The sequence below is a fragment of the Microcaecilia unicolor genome, chromosome 5 (genome assembly GCF_901765095.1).
Source record: "Microcaecilia unicolor chromosome 5, aMicUni1.1, whole genome shotgun sequence".
NCBI lineage: Eukaryota > Metazoa > Chordata > Amphibia > Gymnophiona > Siphonopidae > Microcaecilia > Microcaecilia unicolor.
Window position 1 is genome coordinate 133,845,028 of NC_044035.1, and position 20,579 is coordinate 133,865,606.

A 20,579-nucleotide genomic window follows, 5' to 3' on the forward strand; every position below is an offset into this window, starting at 1 on the left:
TCACTGCAGGCTACCTTTTACCATTGTTTGTTAAAAGGGCCCCTAAGTAAGTTCAGACAAAAGGTATGCTGAGGAGTGGCCTAGTGGTTAGAGCACCAGTCTTGAAATTCAGAGGTGGCTAGTTCAAATCTCACTGCTGCTCCTTGTGATCGTGGGTAAGTCACTTAACCCTCCATTGACTCAGGTACAAACTTAGATTGTGAGCCTTCCTGGGACACAGAACGAGCCAATGTACCTGCATGTAACTCACCTTGAGCTACTACTGAAAAAGGTGTGAGCAAAATCCAAATAAATAAAATAGCATACAACTTGGTTGTTGATTCTTAGTTCATAAAAATGCTGAAGTGACCATGACCACAAGGTGTCAGCATCATCTCATATAATATTAAAGATCTTATTTATTTATTAACTGCCTTTATTTAAACTATTCAGGCAAAGTGGTGTATAGCAGGTACAGCCTGATTTAAAAATTGTAATTTTGTTAGCAGCATATCATTAGTAAAATAGCTAAATAGAAGCTAAATACAATCAATGAGGTGGACTTGGAGATGCCAACCAAATCATAATGGAGGAGTGGTCTAGTGGTTAGGGTGGTGGACTTTGGTCCTGGGGAACTGAGGAACTGAGTTTGATTCCCACTTCAGGCACAGGCAGCTCCTTGTGACTCTGGGCAAGTCACTTAACCCTCCATTGCCCCATGTAAGCTGCATTGAGCCTGCCATGAGTGGGAAAGTGCGGGGTACAAATGTAACAAAAAAATAAAATAAAAATTATAGGTCTAAAATGATACAGTATCAGAAATATAAATATTGAATAGCACTGTGAACAGTCATATAAAAGAAATATAAATGATTCCATAAGGGGCAGCATAGAACATTCAAATAGCATAGATACCCATGATGTCAATACCTTAATATGCACTCAAAACGTTCAAGTATCATAGATGTGATGCTAACACTGTTCATCCGTTACAACGAAATAGCTTAGTAGATAGCTGAGGGGGCAAGTGCAGTTGAGATATATAGACACGGCAGTATCAAGTCATTGGGATAAATAGCTCTGAAGACATATATGTACAGTTGAATAAGATATAATGAACTGGTCTGATACAGAATGTACAGCAGCTAGTCCAGGTGTGGGAGTGATAGTCAGTCACAACCACATGTATTAAAGGCTTGGGAGAAAAGTCAAGCTTTCACTCTGCTTCCTGAAGTAGAGGTAGTCTTGAGTTAGATGCAGCCCCTCTGGGAGTAAATCAAAGTGTGGAGGCTACTCCTGAGAAGGCTCACTGGTGGGTATGATATCATGTAATTTCCTTTGATGGGGGTACAGATAGCGATGCTCCTCTAGAGGCCTCAAAGGTGTGTAGAGGGCTAACTTATTCTTTAGGTACTCTGGCTATTTTGTCTGAGGATCTTGTCATTCTGTAGCCACTGCTGGAGTAAACCTCTAGACCACCTCCAGGAGTCCACATGAAATAACTCTATCAGAAGATGCCCTACACCACAAGAAAACACAAACAAACTGAGAAGCAAACTGCAGGTAACCAAATGTAAAGGCATTGCGAGAAATCTGTTGATTAATCCGCAAATGAATCTTTTCCGGAGATGGGAAGGCGGTAGAACAAGAGGACATGAAATGAGATTGAAGGGGGGCAGACTCAGAAAAGATGGCAGGAAGTATTCTTTCACAGAGAGGGTGGTGGACGCTTGGAATGCCCTCCCGCAGGAGGTGATGGAGATGAAAACAGTAACGGAATTCAAACATGCGTGGGATATGCATAAAGGAATCCTGTGCAGAAGGAATGGATCCTCAGAAGCTTAGCTGAAATTGGGTGGCGGAGCAGGTGGGGGGAAGAGGGATTGGTGGTTGGGAGGCTAGGATAGGGGAGGGCAGACTTATACGGTCTGTGCCAGAGCCGGTGGCGGGAGGCGGGGCTGGTGGTTGGGAGGCTAGGATAGGGGAGGGCAGACTTATACGGTCTGTGCCAGAGCCGGTGGCGGGAGGCGGGGCTGGTGGTTGGGAGGCGGGAAATACTGCTGGGCAGATTTATACGGTCTGTGCCCTGAAAAAGACAGGTACAAATTCAAGGTAAGGTATACACATATGAGTTTATCTTGGGCAGACTAGATGGACCATGCAGGTCTTTTTCTGCCGTCATCTACTATATGTTATGCTACTATGACTACTTGGTTTCCACTTTCATTTGATTTCTGGGGTGATGTACAGTAACTTCTCAGAATCATGTAACAAATCTATGTTTTAAAAATCAGTATTAGATATACAAAGAGCAGCAAGATAAAAAAAATACTTCATGATAAAATAGAAGCACAGTAGAAAAAATGCATTAAAATGAAAGTAAAATTTAAGTATAACTTTACCTTTTAAATCTGTGTGTGTGTGTGTGTGTGTGTGCACACCTTAGTAAACAGGGCCCCTTCAGTTTCTGTAAGCCCCCTGCTGGGTTGATGTGGTATTAGAATTTAAGAAAATGGATGTTAACAAGTCAAGGCAGGTGGTAATGGGTTTCCCAGTAAACTCAACACCATGCAGGGAACGTATCACACTAACTGAAAGTTAAGAAAATATAATTCTTATTCAGCCAAACAAATATCAGTTTGTACAGTTTTCCCTGGATTTTAGCATTCAGACACTGAATAACATCACAGAAACAGTTTCAGATAAGTATAACTATTTTGATTAAACATTGACCTAAACTAACACAGTTAAAACAATTTTTTTAAACATCAAAAACATGACGCTTTGTTATTCCTTTTTGTCTTTCAAATGCAAAAGCACACCACTTCCAACAGGATTCCAATCAGGTTAACTTTTCTTTTCTCCCTCTATCTTTCTTCTCTCTATTCCTTCTATTCCTATGCTTCCATGTATTGTTCAATCTTAAGTGTGCACATTTTGGTCAGAGAAAGTCACATAGCTTTAATTGTCCGATTCTCTGTTTGTAGGGATAATGTTGGCTGGCTTTGAAGATCTCCGGGTCTTAGGTTTTCTTTTTGACTCTTCTTCCTACTCTGACTTTAATCAAATCAATAAGAAAAACCCTAACGGCTTTTCAGATAAGCAATACTGTTACATAGTAACATAGTAAATGACGGCAGATAAAGACCCGTACGGTCTGGCTACCTAGTGTATTTACCCCTTAAATGCATCCTGCTTCAGCATATTACTATTTGCATTTACTATCATTTTAAAATGAATACATTATGGGTCCCTAATTTTCCCAGCCCACAGCATCAGCCAACAGTATCTTTCATTGGCTCTTACAATCTGAACTCACAGTCACGCACTTCCTCAGTTTATACTACCTGTCACCAAAATGCAGCATAGATATAAAAACAAGTTAAATATAATCTTATGACATTCTATACCACTCACAACTGAACAGCAGAACATCTGTTAATCCAGCTCTCAGCAATGCTCTGCCCTTAGTATTTTTCCCTCACTCTCGCTGTCTATGATAGTTTCTCACAATCAAAACTCAACTCACTTAACTCTTCATATATTCACTACAGTTTTAGTAACTTTATCCCCAGAAATCACCAAACTTCGTGACTTTATAAATTATCAGTTTCCCCTCACATATCACCACACATTACTCCTGCCAGAATTCTGTGCCTAAAAAAAATCAAAATTCTGTGCAAACATTTGCAAATTCTGCAAATTTCTATGCACAAAATTTGCAAATTCTGCAAGTTTGTCACAATTTAACCAATAATACAGCCTTCCTATATGCAGATACCATTTAAATTTTTCTCAGCCCCCTCCCAGCACCCATAGCATCCATATTTGTTTCCAGCCCCCGCCCTCCACACAATCCCACATGCACCCACACCTTTTCCTTTTTACAGCCCCTTCCCTCCACTCACACGCAGCATCCACCTTTTTATTACAGCCCCTCCCTCCCTCCACCCACATAAAGCATCCACTTTTTTTTAACAGCTCCCTCCCTGCCTGCATGCACAGACCATCAATATTATTTTTCTAGCCTGCCCCTGCACTCACCTATGAGGTAGGAGCTGAATGAGAGTAACTCTTCAGGGCACGAAAGAACTCCACTCCTGCTCACTGCTGCTGGTCTGGGCCGGTGCCACTGCTTTTTCTAAATGGCCACCGAGACTTCCTATGGCAGTCTCACGAGATTACCATTTGAAGTCTTGGTGGCCATTTCGAAAAAGTGGTGGTACAAGCCAGGGAGCGGCGGCAGCAGGAAGGAAAGAGTAGGTCTCTTTGTTGCCCCCGAAAAGGCCACTAGATCACCAGGGTGTACTCAGGTAGACCTGGGAGGGCGGTTGGGGGGGGGGGGGGGGTGCCATGAATCAAAAAAGTTTGGGAAACCCTGCTCTGGAATTTTTATACAGTGTTTCTCTTAGTTAACTTATAGATACATGTGATAGATCAATGTTAAATTATTCCATGTGAAATCGTCAATTAGTACAAATGAAGTGAACTTCACTTGGCTGCTGAGAGATCTTCCTCTAAGTTGAAGAATTTGCAATTGCGAGCTAATGGCTAGAAAATCTTGGTCCAAAATATGACGTCCTTTCTCAGAACAACACATGTGTGGTGTTTAGGAGATTATTTACAAGTGAAAAGAGTTTATGTGTATCCTTGTAATTTGGTCCTATTATAGTTCTGTAGTGCGTTCTTTTGGTTTGTCTGATTTTGTATTTGTATTTTCTTTGTAACTGTTTCCACTCTTTGAGTCAAATCAGTCACCTTACTTTCTAATTCTTCCTACTTTCTTACTCATCTATATGTTACAACTTTGCCTTACCCTTCACTACCAATTATAATGTTCTATTACGTATTGTGCAGTCATTGCAAGTAGTATACCATGACATACTTTGTATTATTTTTGAATATTTTTACTGCTGTAATTGCCTATTGCTCATGTTTGATCTATTCTTACTGTACACCGCCTTGAGTGAATTCCTTCAAAAAAGGCAGTAAATAAATCCTAATCCTACAACTTGACATTTCGTCCTTTAGATTGTAAGCTCCTTCGAGCAGGGACTGTCCTTCTTTGTTAAACTGTACAGCGCTGCGTAACCCTAGTAGCGCTCTAGAAATGTTAAGTAGTAGTAGTAGTAAGGGCTAGGATCTGTTGTAAGGATTCGATCTGTAAGTGGTAACATTAATTTGTCCCTATTAGGAAAAGCTTAACAGGAACATAGCAAGCTGCCTTTTGATGGCCAGCTACATGTCACTGTTTGCACAAGATAATAGCAACACACATGAAAAGAGTTTTGCCATGGCACTGGTAAGGTATAGTTTTTAGGAGACATGTCTGCATTTTGCTTTCTAGAATAATAAAGCAATATTTGGACTTTCATAAAAAACAGACAAACAAAAGGTACATTGACCATTAGAATATTTTTAATAAAGAATTAGCATACTTTGATATAGAGATGAACATGGACGGATAGAAATGAAAAGAGAGAGTAATTATAATGATTTTGGCCATTTGGAAGCACAAAAAGTGATATACAAATGATCAAAATTTTCTACATCCTCTTAAGTGTAAGGGTTAAAATGTACAACACTTCAAGATGATGGTTTTTCAGCATAACATCTTCATTTCTTACATTTGTTCATGTGGCTGTGGTCGTGGGTTGGGTGGCATGGATCGTGGTGAGCTGTGGAATATAACAAGAGAACCAGAATAACAGGTGAATGAATCATGTCTTATTTTTATGAAAAAAGTAAGTTGTTTTTCTACTCAGGAATAACCTATATGACTCGACGAAACAGTTTGCATTGTTGGAACCTGACTTGTCAACGCTTTTAGTCTCAGAGTCAGACAATAGTATAATGATTTTTGTAAAGATTTTTGAGGAATTGAGGGGTGATTTTTAACTGACTACAACTGTAGAAAGTATATGCTGACTTTGCAGGATTTTCAAACTATAACAGTACATACACACATTCAATTTGGATATTATCTGGGGAAAAGTACCTGCACACAGGACCGGTCTTAGGCATGGGCAATAGGGGCGGTCGCACAGGGCCCCACGCCCTTAGGGGCCCCGTATCTCTAGCATGTCTGTTCCCCTGTCTCGGAACATCTCCCTGCTCCTTACCTTAATGTACATCCATATTTCAGTAGAGAGCATCAGGCAGCAGCAGTGATTTCCATATCCTGTCAGCTGCTGAGCCCAGAGCCTTCTTCTCGCTGCTGCATCCTGCTCCCTTTTGATGTCACATCCTGCTTCCTCAATGATGCAGCAGTGAGGAGGCTCTGGGCTTGGCAGCTGATGAGATATGAAAATTGCTGCCACTGTCTACTGCTCTGTACTGAAACGTGGTGAATGCATATCAAGGTACAGGGTGAGGTGGGGTTCTGAGAACTCTAAACCTCCTTTTAAACTATGATAAATTATAGCTTATGGTGGCGGGCGCAGGAGGGAAGGTGCAGACAGGGAGTGCTGGCAGGGGTGGGGGTGGGTGAGTGCGGGGCCCCACTGAACTGGTCTGCACAGGCCCTGCAATTGCTAAGACCGGCCCTGCCTGCACACATTTCCACTTCCTAAATGAATGGGCTATGTTGGCATTACTCCATGGCAGTCGCTAGTACGGCTTTGTAAAAGGGACGGTAAAAGGTTTAAGGTGCATAACAAACAGTAAACATTCTAGGCAGTTCATCAATAAAGTGTTACAGTGTCTCTGGTTCTTCAAAGGTTTTGGAGGTATTGTTCACCATGACTGACATAGGAGCAGGATAAAACAAACTACATTATCTCTTAAGTTATTTTAGTTGTGTTCGTATTTTAAGCAGGCACTCTTTATATAATGTAATCAACTTAGCTAAATTAACATGACCTTAAGCTTTGCTGCAGAATATTTCCAGAACTTGATGATGCAATAATTAACCACAAAAAGTTTAGGATACTAGGCAACCTTCTGTTGCTGGGAGGGAATATGGTGAATACGTTCAGTCCTTGAGTCCTTGGCGACTTACAAACTCTTCAGGTTTGTTAGACTTTTAACAACAATTTTATCATGTCCATCCCTTTGGCAACTTCTTGAAACCCTAATATATAAATATTACAGTATCAGTTTTGGTTGGGCATATCTTCCAAGCCTTGCTGTTCTATATGGTCTCTGGAAAAAATGGGACCCTTTACATAGTTTCAAAATACTTTGCAATTATTTAAGCATTTCGTAGGCCTTTCAAAATACATTGATAGTGGTGGTGGTGGGGTTCTTAGCTAATTCATAATTTGTGTTCAAAGTGTCCTCTTTCAGCGTTCACGCATTCACAAAGTCTTTGACTGTTGGCTCAGGGGTCTCTTTACCAAGCTGTGGTAAAAAGGGCCCGGTAGCAGCGGGGGCTGTTTTTGCCATCTGCCGGGTAAAAAGCCCCTAAAAAAAGACATGGCCATACTGTAAGGCTATTCTTACCGTGTGGCCATGCAGGGGGAGGGGGAGCACTTACCGCTGCCCATTGAGGTGGCTGTAACCAGGTTAGTGCCATGATAGAAATTATGAAATTATTTTCCGTGGCACTGTAAAAGGTACACACTTGATGTAGAACTACCACCAGAGACTGCGTTGGGCCAACGGTAGCTCTGGGTTGACATGTAGCAACCGTTTAGTTAAAGGGCCCCTATATGAATTCTGAGGTTTCATTAATTAAGAGTTCAACTGTTTTGCAAGCTTGATCTGCAGGAGCTCCATCCTGTTCAAAAATAAAGTACTCAAAACATCTCAAATTTCAGGCAGATGTTTCTGCTGCAATATGTTTTTTGGGTAATTTGGAAAAACATATTGGGGGTCCTGTTTTTCCAAACACTATATATATCCAGTAGGGGTATGCAACCAAAAAATTCTGCTTTGTTTATTTTCCTATGTTTATAGAAATGTTTGTTTTGTTCTTTTTTTTCTATTTCAGGAGCAATATTGCTAGTAGTGAGCACTCTTATAGGGAGTATACACTCTTCTGAAAGACTGTACACTATTTCCCAATAGTATACACTTTCCCAATACTGTGCACTACTTATAACACAGGAAAACACTGAAATTTTGGTTTTGTTCTGTCTTTATGGGAAAAAAAAAAAAAAAAAAAGAATTCATATCCCAACATCCAGTGGTACTACCACTACGGGTCAGCCTGCCATATAAGGAGCTAATCCCCTTATATAGCAGGCTGATCCCAAGCTGTAATACTGCCTTTGTCAGGTTTGAAATTAGTGCTCTGTCAGCTCACAGCTCATTTTTTGGTGCATTTTTTACAAGTCACAAATTACAAAAAGACCGTTAAAATGTTATAAAAATATATGTCACATTTGGCATCACATCATTATTTGGGAGTTTTTAAGACCAATGAAAGAAACTTGAACCACATTAGATATAAAAGAAACGTTGTATGAAGTCATTTTTGTCCAGCAGTTTCTGAGGTCTTTCTCTCCCTTAACAACATAGAGGCTCATTTTCAAAGCATAGTGTGAAGATTAAAATTCAACTACATTTACTGTTAGTCCTTATTGGTGGTTGTAATTTTACTAATAGTGTGGGACTGATATTGTCTGCATTGTTTGGAGTCCTCTGGTAGGTCCCAGGGTAGGGAAATTCACAAAAGATGAGGTGTGTCGAAGAGGAATCAGAGCAGATGAGACATTAAAGGAATGGGGATAGAAGGATCATGTACAAGTGAAAAGTAAATAGAGGTGCAGAGGTAATTTGCAAGGTGAATTGGGAGTCTTTTTTTCAATTGAAAGGAGGATCAGGAACAGAGACACAGTTCAAGGAAGGATCAGAGGTGAGGCCAGAATGCCACCCCAGCCCTTGTAAACATCTTGGACCCGATTTGGTGTCTGCTATTTTGCATTGTAGTGTCTTGATCGAGTATAGCACCTCGGGGAACACCAGAGGCCCTGGGCTTAAGTCATGCATGGTCACCTATAGCAGCCCCATTTGCCTACAGGTTGAGCCCTCTGGTATTTAGAGGATGCCAGGGATCTAAGCATAAGTCCAAGGTCCTCTCTACAGAGACATCATAACTTCAGTTTGTAGGTATTGGTAGGAAGTTGAAGGTGCACAAGAGAACAATTCCAGAATGTAGTCAGACTCTCCAGAACTAGCAGACAGGAATTTGGTCAATGAGCAGGCACAGGTTAGGACAGGCAAAACAATATCAGAAAAACAAGCCATTATTATACCCAGGAACGCAAAGAAATCTTCTCGTACATTCCTCAATCTTCATCCCCCTAAGTGCAAAGGCCTGAAATACAAACTAATGCACTTATCTACCTTCTCCTACATGAGTACGCAGTTCTGGAACGCGTTGCCACGTCACCTGAAAACGGTCTATGAATTGACCAACTTCTGTAAAACATAAAAAACTTATCTCTTTGACAAGATATATCACAATGAGCAACACATGTAACTGTACAACCCTTAATACATCCAGCATTATCTTATAATGCCTTTTGCTCTTACACTATCATGTATTTCATCTTCATGTAACCCAAAACACTCTGTAAAGCCAAATGTATACTCTCTTCTATTTCAGTATCCATGACGAATTGTAAGCCACATTGAGCCTGCAAAGAGGTGGGATAATGTGGGATACAAATGTAACAAATAAATAACAAATAAATTATCAGCAACAGTATTATCCAAGAGCAAGGTGCAATGGAGATTTAAAGAGATCAATCAGAGAAAGCCGACATTTTTGATGTTGCTTTTAACTCCTAACCCTTATTCACTTGTTCAGAACCCTTATTTTATCATCCTCACTTTAATATTCACTTATCTCATTTGTCCTGTTTGTCTGTCCTAATTAGATTGTAAGCTCTGTCGAGCAGGGACTGTCTCTTCGTGTTCAAGTATACAGCGCTGCGTATGTCTAGTAGCGCTATAGAAATGATAAGTAGTAGTGGTAAGTAGTAGAAAATGCATTCTGAGAGGACCAACTGAGCCAAGGTGCATCATCAAAGGCCCAATTGTAGCAGGCTACATCATCAAGCTGCAACTGAGGCCATCATAAATGGCAGAAAAAAGCTGAAGCTCACTTTCTATATTAAGGAATGTGTCCTGGGGGGTAAGTACCTGAAATGCTGCAGCCAGGAACTTATATCCAATTGCTGCACAAAAAAAAAAATGTAACTGCAGGATTCATTAACCTGTGGAACTGAGAAACTGCTGCTTTTCAGAGTCTACTGTAAATTTTTCTATGGAACGATAGCACAACACCCACTATATTATTGTGGATTAGTAAATTCGGCCCCAAATTTGTAATATTGCATACCTGGTTTAGAATGATGCTCATGGTGGCCGTGGTCATGGTCGTGATGGTGCTGGTCAGGTTTGCATGCTGAAATTAAGAACAGAAATAGCACTTTGAATCCGAGCATAAATGACCTTTCTGATTCTTCTGTAGTACATTCAGTTGATAGAGTTTCACATTGACATTGAAAGTGATGACCCTTTCTTCACTGGCATGAATTCCCGTTTAAACATGACCTAAATGAAATCACTAACGAGATCAACCAAAGCCTCCAAATCATGCACTCCTGGGCGAATGCTTTCCAATTAAACCTTAACGCAGAAAAAACACAATGTCTTGTACTCACCTCACAGCATAATACAAGCAACTTCACCACTATAACCACACCAAACTTCTCACTGCCCGTCTCAAATAATCTGAGAATTCTCGGAGTTACCATTGACCGAAACCACACACTCGAAACCCACGTGAAGAATACAACGAAAAAAAATGTTTCACTCCATGTGGAAACTCAAAAGAGTAAAACCTTTTTTCCCAAGATCCATCTTTCACATCCTGGTACAATCATTGGTACTAAGTCACCTGGATTACTGCAACGCACTATACGCTGGCTGCAAAGAACAAACCATCAAAAAACTCCAAACAGCCCAAAATACAGCCGCCAGACTCATATTTGGAAAAACAAAATACGAAAGTGCAAAACCCTTAAGAGAGAAACTTCACTGGCTCCCACTTAAGGAACGGACCACGTTCAAGATCTGCACGATTGTACACAAAATCATCCACGGAGACGCCCCGACCTACATGCTAAACCTCAAAGACTTGCCTCCCAGAAATGCCAAAAGATCATCCCGAAAATTTCTTAATCTACACTTCCCTAGCTGTAAAGGACTCAAATACAAGCTTATACACGCAACCTCCTTCTCTTACATGAGTACGCAATTGTGGAACGCACTACCAACTGACCTGAAAACAAACGACGAAATAACTAACTTTCGCAAATCCCTAAAGACGTATCTCTTCAATAAAGCCTACAAAGAAGACCTATAGCTCAACTATACCACCTCACCAATCCACCCAAGTCTGAAAGTCTCCCTTCTATATCCATTCTCTTAGAACCTCTTCCCCATCCTTATTCCCTTGCACTACTACTTGTATCTGACTGACACCCTGGAATGGCAATGCCATAACAGACCTATGTAAGCCACATTGAGCCTGCAAATAGGTGGGAAAATGTGGGATACAAATGCAATAAATAAGTAAGTAAATAAATAAATAAATAAATAAATAAATAAAATATTTATCACTAAACTGTCATCTATTACTCAGTTTCTAATTTAGTTTAATATCCAGGTCCACACAACTCAATTTGTTAATGAACCTTTTCTGTGGAACATGTACTAAAATCTAATAATAGCACATTCAATGCTTGTCCTTAATCTAGGGGTCTTTTTACTAATGTGTGCACTAAATGATAAGACACCCAAAGGAATATAATGGATGTCTTATTTAGCGCAAGCTAATCATTAGCACACTAAATCCATTAGTGCACCTTAGTAAAGAGACCTCCTAGTTTAAGAGTCCACCATTCATATAAATCCATCAGATATGTTTGGTATATTCCTTTGGTAAGACCATTCTGCTTTAGACCATCTACGCATCCACCTTCCCTACGCTAGCGCTCACATCGTGGAATGGATTACCTAAAACTGTAAAGTCTATTCAGGATCATTTGACCTTCATAAAATCACTAAAGACCTTATTATTTGGAGACGCTTATGCTAAAGACCTGTCTAGCATCTCTAACTTTTGAACTGTTACTGTCAGAACACCATTTGAACTCTATTTACTCTTTCACCTTTTCCTCTCCGTTACTTTTACTCCCATCTCTCTTTAACTTAAATGTATTTGACGGTTTGTTGCTAAATTGATGTATATTTTTGCAGACAGATGTAAGCCACATTGAGCCTGCCCGTGAGTAGGAAAATGTGGGATATAAATGCTATAAATAAATAAATAAATAAATAAATAGATGATGCAGTGTGTTGGAGTCAAGATAATTCTCTATTTTCTCCAGTAGGGTGATTCTATCTCGGCAATGCCAAAACATGTAGTCAGATTAATTTTTGAGATATCTGTTGAAGAACAAGTTAGACAACTGTAAAATATGTGTAATCCCCTGGTAAATTGAGTTTGGAAATTTTCTCAGGGGATTACTAGACTGATGTAAAATTCTCCAGATTTTTCTGGGGAGAGGGAGAGCAGTATGGATCAGAGGGTGGAAAGCCCAACCCAGAGGGAACATTAGAAGGGAGTAACTGACAGCAGGTGTGATAATTGGGGTGAAGTTGGAAGGTAATATAAGTGCTATGATTAGTGAGCATTAAGTGGAGCGTGAATAATGCTCAAGGTGGGTAGAAAGGGTTAACCCAGCCTGGGAGCACAGCAGGATCAGCCTGTTCAGTACCAGAGGCAGCAGCTCAAAGAAGTATATCTTTGGAGCTAAAGGACAAACAGGGAGGTCTGGTTCTGAGGAGGTCTGGCAGCTGGGGAAAAGTCCAGCGGGACAGTTTATTGCAGAAGAGTGGCAAGCACAGCCTTGGATTGTGCTGCCAGAAAGGATGGGTATTGGAGGACTGGTGGTTCTGTAAATATGTAAATACCATAGACCTTAGGATTTATAAAGAGACAATTAAGTAGTTAAGATTTGTACCAAGAGTCTTGGACTAGCACAAAAAAACTCTTTCAGCAAATTGAACTGTTTGGATATTAAAAAAATTGTTTTAAGAAGAGTATGAAGTTTGGATATCAGCCTGTTCCAGTAAAGTTCTGTTCTACATAAAATACAAACATACTGGAGTGGAGAGTTTCTTTGGAGTGCGAGTGAAGTCATTTTACTCCCAGACTGATAAAGAAAACCAATAATAAAGTGTGGCTTAAAACCCTATGGCCTACTGGGATCAAGCCCGGCCCCGGCCTGTGCCCAGCTCAGGAGAAATAAAACTTTTGTTTGTGGCCCTGGTTCGGGTATTTCCCAAAGAGCTAGCTGGTGCCCGGAACTATGTGGTGAGACCAGGGTTACACGTGCAAATAAATTGCTTCCAAATACTTATCCTAAGAGATAAATATTGTGACTAGTGGCAAATTGGACCTAATGGAAGTGGCTTTTGTGGCATCAAAAAGAGTCAAAAGGTCAAAACAGTATCTTCCAGTACTACAGAATATGGAGTTGGCAAGCAGAGCAACAATTTGTTTTGTTTGGTTTCTCATAGAATAACATTGACATAGAATAACATTGGAAACAATTTCTAATTTTTTAAATGAATGCCCATCCCTAGAAACAAGAATACAACAAAAGAAATTAAAACAAAAATGGAGTTCCCCTAGAGAGCAATTCTCTTTACTTCAAAAGGGAGTGTGAAGAATTAGAGGAAATTATCTCCTTGTTTGACAATATTGTGACAGGTAGTGACACTGGTGGAATATTTATGTTATTTAGAGTTTGCTCACAATATAAGATATGCAGCATCATTTTGAATGGATTAAAGGGGAGAGAGATAATTTAGTGGGAAACCTGTGAGACGCAAGTTACAGTAATCTAAGCGAGAGGGATGAGTGTGGAAAAGGGTTTTGATAGTGTGCTCAGAAAGGAAGGGAAACATTTTGGTGATATTATAGAAAAAGAAACAGCAGGTTTTAGCAGTCTGTTGGATTTGTACAGAGCAAGAGAAAGAGAGAGAGAGAGAGAGAGGAGTCAAAGATGACCCCAAGGTTACGAGCTGATGAGACAGAAAGGATGAGAATGGGGGAAGAGGAGAGGTAGGTTTAGAGGGAAAGATAAGAAGCTCAGTCTTGGTCATATTGAGTTTCAGATGGTGGTGAGACTGCAGGCAGCAATGTCAGATAGGTAGACTGGTGTGGACAGGTAGATCTGGGATTCATCGGTATAAAGATAATATTGAAAACCATGGGAGGAGATCAGAGCACCAAAGGAATAAGTATAGATGGAGAAAAGAAGAGGTCCCAACAGTGGAGGAGGATCCACCAGAGCACACATTAAAAGTGCAATGGGAGAGGGAAGAAGAAAACCGAGAAAGAACAGAGCCCCCAAATCCAATTGAGGACAGTGTCTCAAGTAGTAGGTGGTGACCGACAGTGTCAAAAGCAGCAGATAGATCAAGAAGGATGAGGATACAATACAGACCTTTGGATCTGGCCGTCATTGGAGACTTTAGCAAGGGCTGAAAATTTCTCATAGCCTTCTCCCATCTGTACCTTCGAATGAGTTCATTCCAGAGTAATTTTTGGGAACACTAATTTGGGTTTCTTATGAAAAAGGGTGTGAGCAATTATGCAATTAGGATTTTTTAAATTCTTAATTACTTTTTTGAATAGTTCTAAAACTCTTCTTTCCCATTGAAAATGTAGCATATGTTACATAGATCAATGAAATAGCTCCTACTTTAATGCATTTTAAATTGTATTTTGTAGACAGCAGACTATAATGTGAAAACGTATACAAGGAATTATATGAACATCAAAAAGAGAAGGTATTCTATTTGTGTACGTACAAAAAAGGTCATACTCAATTGTTTAGCTATGATTTCATGGTTCCCAACTGGAAAAGTTAAGATTATTTCCATTCTTTCTGAGATAATGGGGACTGGGGGTGGGGGGGAATCCTGTTCAGTGCTCCAGTCAGGGAATGGGAGCGGGCGGGGGGGGGGGGGGGGGTAGGATGTGTAGAAATTGAGGGGTATTGGGTTCAGTGAGTAGGAGTGGATATCAGGGGTAGGTGCAAGTGTTGGACTGAGGTTTTGGTATGCTGAGTAGGGGAGTACATGTGGGCTGTGCAGGGAGGTACCTAAGGCAGTAGGGGTGTATAATGTGTCTTTGTTGTGGGTGAGATGTCTGTGTTGTAGGGATAGGGGTTTGTAAATGTAGGAAGCACAGTACTGATTAAATGAGTGGAAGTGTTTTGTAGTTGAGTTGTATCTATGTTATGTGGGATGGCTAGTGGTGGGTAACATGAGGCAGGGTGTGTGTGTGTGTGTGTGTGTGAGGAACCATGGAGGGAATGTTGGGTGCATAGTGAAGGCATGGGGTGAGTCCAATCTGAGAAGGGCTTCTGAGATGGGTAAGCAGAGAAATGTCAGAAGTGCAAGAGAGGGGAAGTGTCCAAGTTGATTTGCAGGGAGGGTGGAGTGTGCATTGGAGAGTTTAGGAAAAACTTCTGTACTTCTTTACCCTTCCATTGGGCTATAAAACATTTTTATAGTCTGGGAACTGTAAGAAGATAAACATGACACACACCGCACAATGCTGCTGCCACGCTACCTCCCTATCCTGGTTTTTATCATCCCCCTCAAGGCAGCTAATGAACCACTTGATCACGTCATCTTGGGCTGATGTGGGCTGAACTTTCATAGTATGAGCTATGGGATCATGGCTCATTCAATGGTATCTATATGTCCCTGTTCATACAGATTGAACTGTGATTACTGGACTCATTGCCGCTATTATGAAGGAATGCAACATCTTCTCATCTCTGCTCCTGTGGAACCATTCTGATCTCGAGCACATTGTTGAATATGATATTTGGTAGAGGTCTCAGAACTCTTAAAGCTCCCTTAGGGTCCTTTTACTAAGCTGTGATAAGCGCTAATGTGTGCACACACTGAGGCCTTCCACTAAGTTTTGCATGTGCATGTGCTACCCATGCACTATTTTCTTTTTTTTTAGCACTGGGGGAGAGAGGGGGGCGTGTTCATCACTAATCAGTTAGCACAGCTACATTGCAGTGTGATAAACGATTAGCACATGGTTAGCATATAGGCCCTTATCGCCTACATAATGGGTAGCGGTAGGGGCTTATGCACTAAGGCCACATGCTAGTAGGAAAATTATGTGTTGTTCAAGTCATTAAATAGATCCCTATATTTTATAACATTGAAATGTATACTTTTTCATAATTCCCTACTGATCCATTTTATTGAAACACTTTTACAATGTATCTGGCAATGCAAATGGTATAACCCACAAACATTATAGAGTCTTTTACTAAAATGTTCTATTGTTTGCTGTTAGCGCAGCTTATCACAGGAATTTCCCATTCATTTATTTTTCAACATTTTTATTAAATTTGAAAACCAAGTGCTACATATCATCCATTACAACTGCCACGTGTGCAATACAGGTAGTATCCAAAAAACAATTTCCCTCCAGTTCTCCCTTATGTTTACTGAGAGCATAATTTTATTAGTGCTTAACTTTCAAGATAAGGCAGCAAGATGATGCATCTTATGAATCCCTACCTAACTGTACAACAATGACCTTAAACTCTCCTTGCTCGCTCTGAACATAAAAGACTGTCATTTTTAGAAAAACTGTAAGGGCCTTCTATTTTTAGATTTTTTTCAGGTCATTCACTAATATTGTCATTAGCATGTAAGACCTAAAAAACTTTTGCCTGCGTTAACCAGTTAGCGTGTGTTAATCAAAACACATTAGCTAGTTAATGCAGACACACCCATTCCCCACCCATACTACACCCCTCCCAAAAATATTATTAAAAGGTTTGTAGCACCTGGATTAGTACATGAAAACAGGGAAAATACCACAAAACACTTTTAATACATTTATGCGGTAGCCTGTTCTTGCGTGCTAACTGCACAATAAGGGGGGAATTCTATTTATGGTGCCTTAAAAATTGGCACCATAAAACCACACAGTTAGCATGATTCTATAAACTATGCCTATAGGTAAGCTTAGTATATAGAATATGGTCATGCACTGTTCTTATGACTAAAATTTAAGTGTACCTATTTAGGCTACCTAAAACCAGGCTAAAATACCTGCGTCTAACTTTGGTATAGATCGAGTGTATTGTATAGTAGCGTGCATACTTTTTGAAATGCCCACAACTCACCCATTCCACAACCCATTTTTGACTGTGCACAATTGAATTTATGTGCACTGCATCCACCTAGAAAGTTGTGCGCATTAATTCAAATTGAAGCCAATTAGTGCCACTAATTGGTTAAGTACCAGCTATCATCACTGATTGGCTTGTTAATCAATTAAGTTATGTGCGCAATTTGGCCATGCAGTCAAATTAGCGTACACAACTAAAGGTGCCACATATAGAATTTGGGGGTAAGGGCATAGTGCCTCTTTTACTAAACTGCGCTAGCGATTCCCGGCATGGCAAATGCGCCGCAACCCATTCATTTAGTAAAAGGGCCCCTACATTTTTGTCACTTTAGATATCACCCTCAAGTTGAGATGTTCAGTGAATTCTAGAGCTGAATTATCAATATTTTGTGCTCTTTTTTAAAATAGAGGTATAAGGCAGATCCTTGTGACTCTGGGCAAGTCACTTAACCCTCCATTGCCTCATGTAAGCCGCATTGAGCCTGCCATGAGTGGGAAAGCGCAGGGTACAAATGTAACAAAACAAAAATCACTGTATTTTCAGAACAAATTGCTACTTACGATGTTTTCCCATATCTTGCTTGTGATGTGGATCATGACACTGGGATTTGTGTTCCTGGCAGTGTCCTGGATGCCCGTGCCCAGACATTGTTGTTTCTCGTTCCGTGTAGTTAGATCTTCTTCAGGAAGAAGGATTTAAGGACTGATGTTTTCCACTTTGTCTCATCACTTGAATGTGCACTTTTTATACAGCAGTTTTCTAGGGGAGCCTTTTAGGGCACCAATAGCATTTCTGCATGAAACTATGGAAGTAGAGGTAAACAAAACAAGAGACTATAGGGTGGTAACCTTTTTATTGGACTAATCTCATACATTTCTTGCCTAGCCTTCTTTTATAGAGTGCAATTCCTGTTTTAACAATGCAGTGTGTTCTTGAAAGTCAGGGTTATGAAAGGACAAAAAACACACTAGTTTATGTTTTGGGAGTTAACTAGTAATTACAGTGTGCTTTATGGGGTGCCATTCCTGTTTAAACAGTAATAAATAGAAATAAAACAAAACATAAGATGATATCTTTTTTATCAAATACATTTTTTGGTTAGCTCGAATCTTGGCTCCAGGTAAATAGTACACCTCCCTGGACATCAGGTCTCAGAAGAGAATCACCAACCATCACTAATATGAATATTACTAACATAAGAAGCAAGAAGAAGGAAGGAAACAAAGCACAACAGGACAGAAATGGAGGGAAATTGCTCAGAGTGTTGTTGCATGTCATAGCTCCCCATCAACCTATGTGCTAATTGGACTGTCAAAATGGTTAGACATTCTATCTGTATAGTGGCTGAAAAATACACCAATAGCTTAAGTATATGTTTCCTGGTCTCTAGTAAATTTATAATTCCTCTCCACTTGAAAACAGATCCATTTGATTGTGTTTCTATGATTGTACACAAATGCAAGAGAAGAACTGGAACCCTACAGCTTGCCAAAGCAAACATATACAGCAGGGATGGGTAAATCAGCATGTGGAAGGAAACCCAATTCACAAGATGTCTTTTATTCAAATGGAAGCAGAAATGTTCAGACCATCAAATTTTGAAGGACTTGACACAGGCTATATTTCGGCATGACTGCCTGCATTAGGAGTCCATCATTATGAAAAGGGATAAACAACTTGTGAACTGGGTTTCCTCCCTCATTTTAATTTGGTCATCCTTACTATATGTGTTTATTGTACACCACACTGAGTAAGATTTATTTATTTTTGTTACATTTGTACCCCACACTTTCCCACTCATGGCAGGCTCAATGTAGCAGGCAATGGAGGGTTAAGTGACTTGCCCAGAGTCACAAGGAATTGCCTGTGCCAGGAATCAAACTCAGTTCCTCAGGACCAAAGTCCACCACCCTAACCACTAGGCCACTCCACTCCTCCTTTGGAAAGGCAGAATATTGGGCCAAATTCTATAAAAGGTGCCTTAAAATCAGTGCCAAAAAACCACGTGCTTAGCGTGATTCTATAAACTACACCTAAAGTTAGGCATAGTTTACAAAATATGCTTAGTGACTGTTCTTGCGACTAAAAGGTGCACCCATTTAGGCAACCTAAAACCAGGCCGAAATACCTGCACTAACTTAGGCACAGTTTGGGTGTATTCTATAATAGTGCACATAGGTTTTAGAAATGCCCACCCATTCCACATCCCTAGTCAGCTGCGCACAGTAGAATTTACATGCACCACATTATAGAATATGCCTAGAAAATTGTGCTTGTAAATTTGAATTAAAGCCGATTAGTGCCGCCAATTGGTTAATTACCAATTATTGGCGCTGATTGACTTGTTAATCAATTAAGTTGTGCCCATAATTTGGCTATGTGGACAAATTAGCGCACACAACTTAAGGTGCCATTTATACAATTTGGGGGATAGTGAATAAAAATAATGATTTCAGGTTCTATAAGGACCCTAATCCTTCCTGCTCAGCTTTTTTTTTTTAGTATTCTAGAAACTTACTGAGTGTTTATATGAATACAAAAAAGGGGTTTTATGACTTGACAAGCACAACACAGCTGAAAGCATGTCAGAGTTTCTACCAATCCAGCTAAGGATCAAAGACAAATAACACAGAAGTCTCAGCACAGGTAGCTCAGCAGAAATTAAGAAAGAAAGACCAAAAGGAAAAGAAAATATGGTGAAAATGGAGGAAAACTTACTGAAATAGATAAAACAAATAAATATAAACTAAATAGGATAAACAAAAACAAAATTGAAAAAGAATGAAACTCAGGAACAGATAGACTGAAAAGTGTTGAAAAGAAAAGTAAGAGGCCTAATTATTTTTGCCAGTCGGGCCCTGTAGCTAAATTTCTTTTAGGTTAGCACATCAGCCCCTTAGTTGTTCAGGCTTTGCTGCTTCATAGAACATTGAAATCAAGAGGGTTTGTTTGATTTTCTTAAGGCAGGAACTAAAAATGTTGGGGGAGACTCCAGGAAAATGCAGAGAATGAGGGGTTTAAGCATTGGCAGCACACTGGGAGGAGGCTTGTCTTAGGATAAGCAGTTTGTCCTTACAGTATCTGTTTGCCAGCTCTACGTGACTTCCTGCAGGCAGCATGAACCTCTAACCTTGTTCTTGTATTGCCTGAGTAGAGCTGAGAATGAGAAATACACTCAGGGAGTCATAAACTTTCAGATTGCTGGCAAGAGTCTACCACTTCTGCAATAAAATGGTATCAGCTACATCTTAATTTGTTTATAATCTAATTTTATTTTGTAACAGCTCCTGCTTTGGCAATAGTTATAAAATCAACACCCCCGAAGGGGTCAGGTGGCATGTGAAAGAATGAAGGTACTGTAAAGGTTTCCCATGTCAGCCAAAAGGCTAACTAAAG

General features: G+C 40.1%; 1 long non-coding RNA gene across 1 annotated transcript; it reads right to left on the reverse strand.

Annotated features, from left to right (window-relative positions):
- Window positions 1-5,422: 5,422 nt before the first annotated feature.
- LOC115471182 lies at window positions 5,423-17,993 on the reverse strand. The gene is made up of 3 exons (XR_003942289.1): window positions 17,744-17,993; window positions 10,271-10,336; window positions 5,423-5,657 (listed from the first exon to the last, which is right to left on the reverse strand). It is a non-coding gene; the product is annotated as an uncharacterized LOC115471182 (long non-coding RNA).
- Between the last annotated feature and the right edge of the window lie 2,586 nt (window positions 17,994-20,579).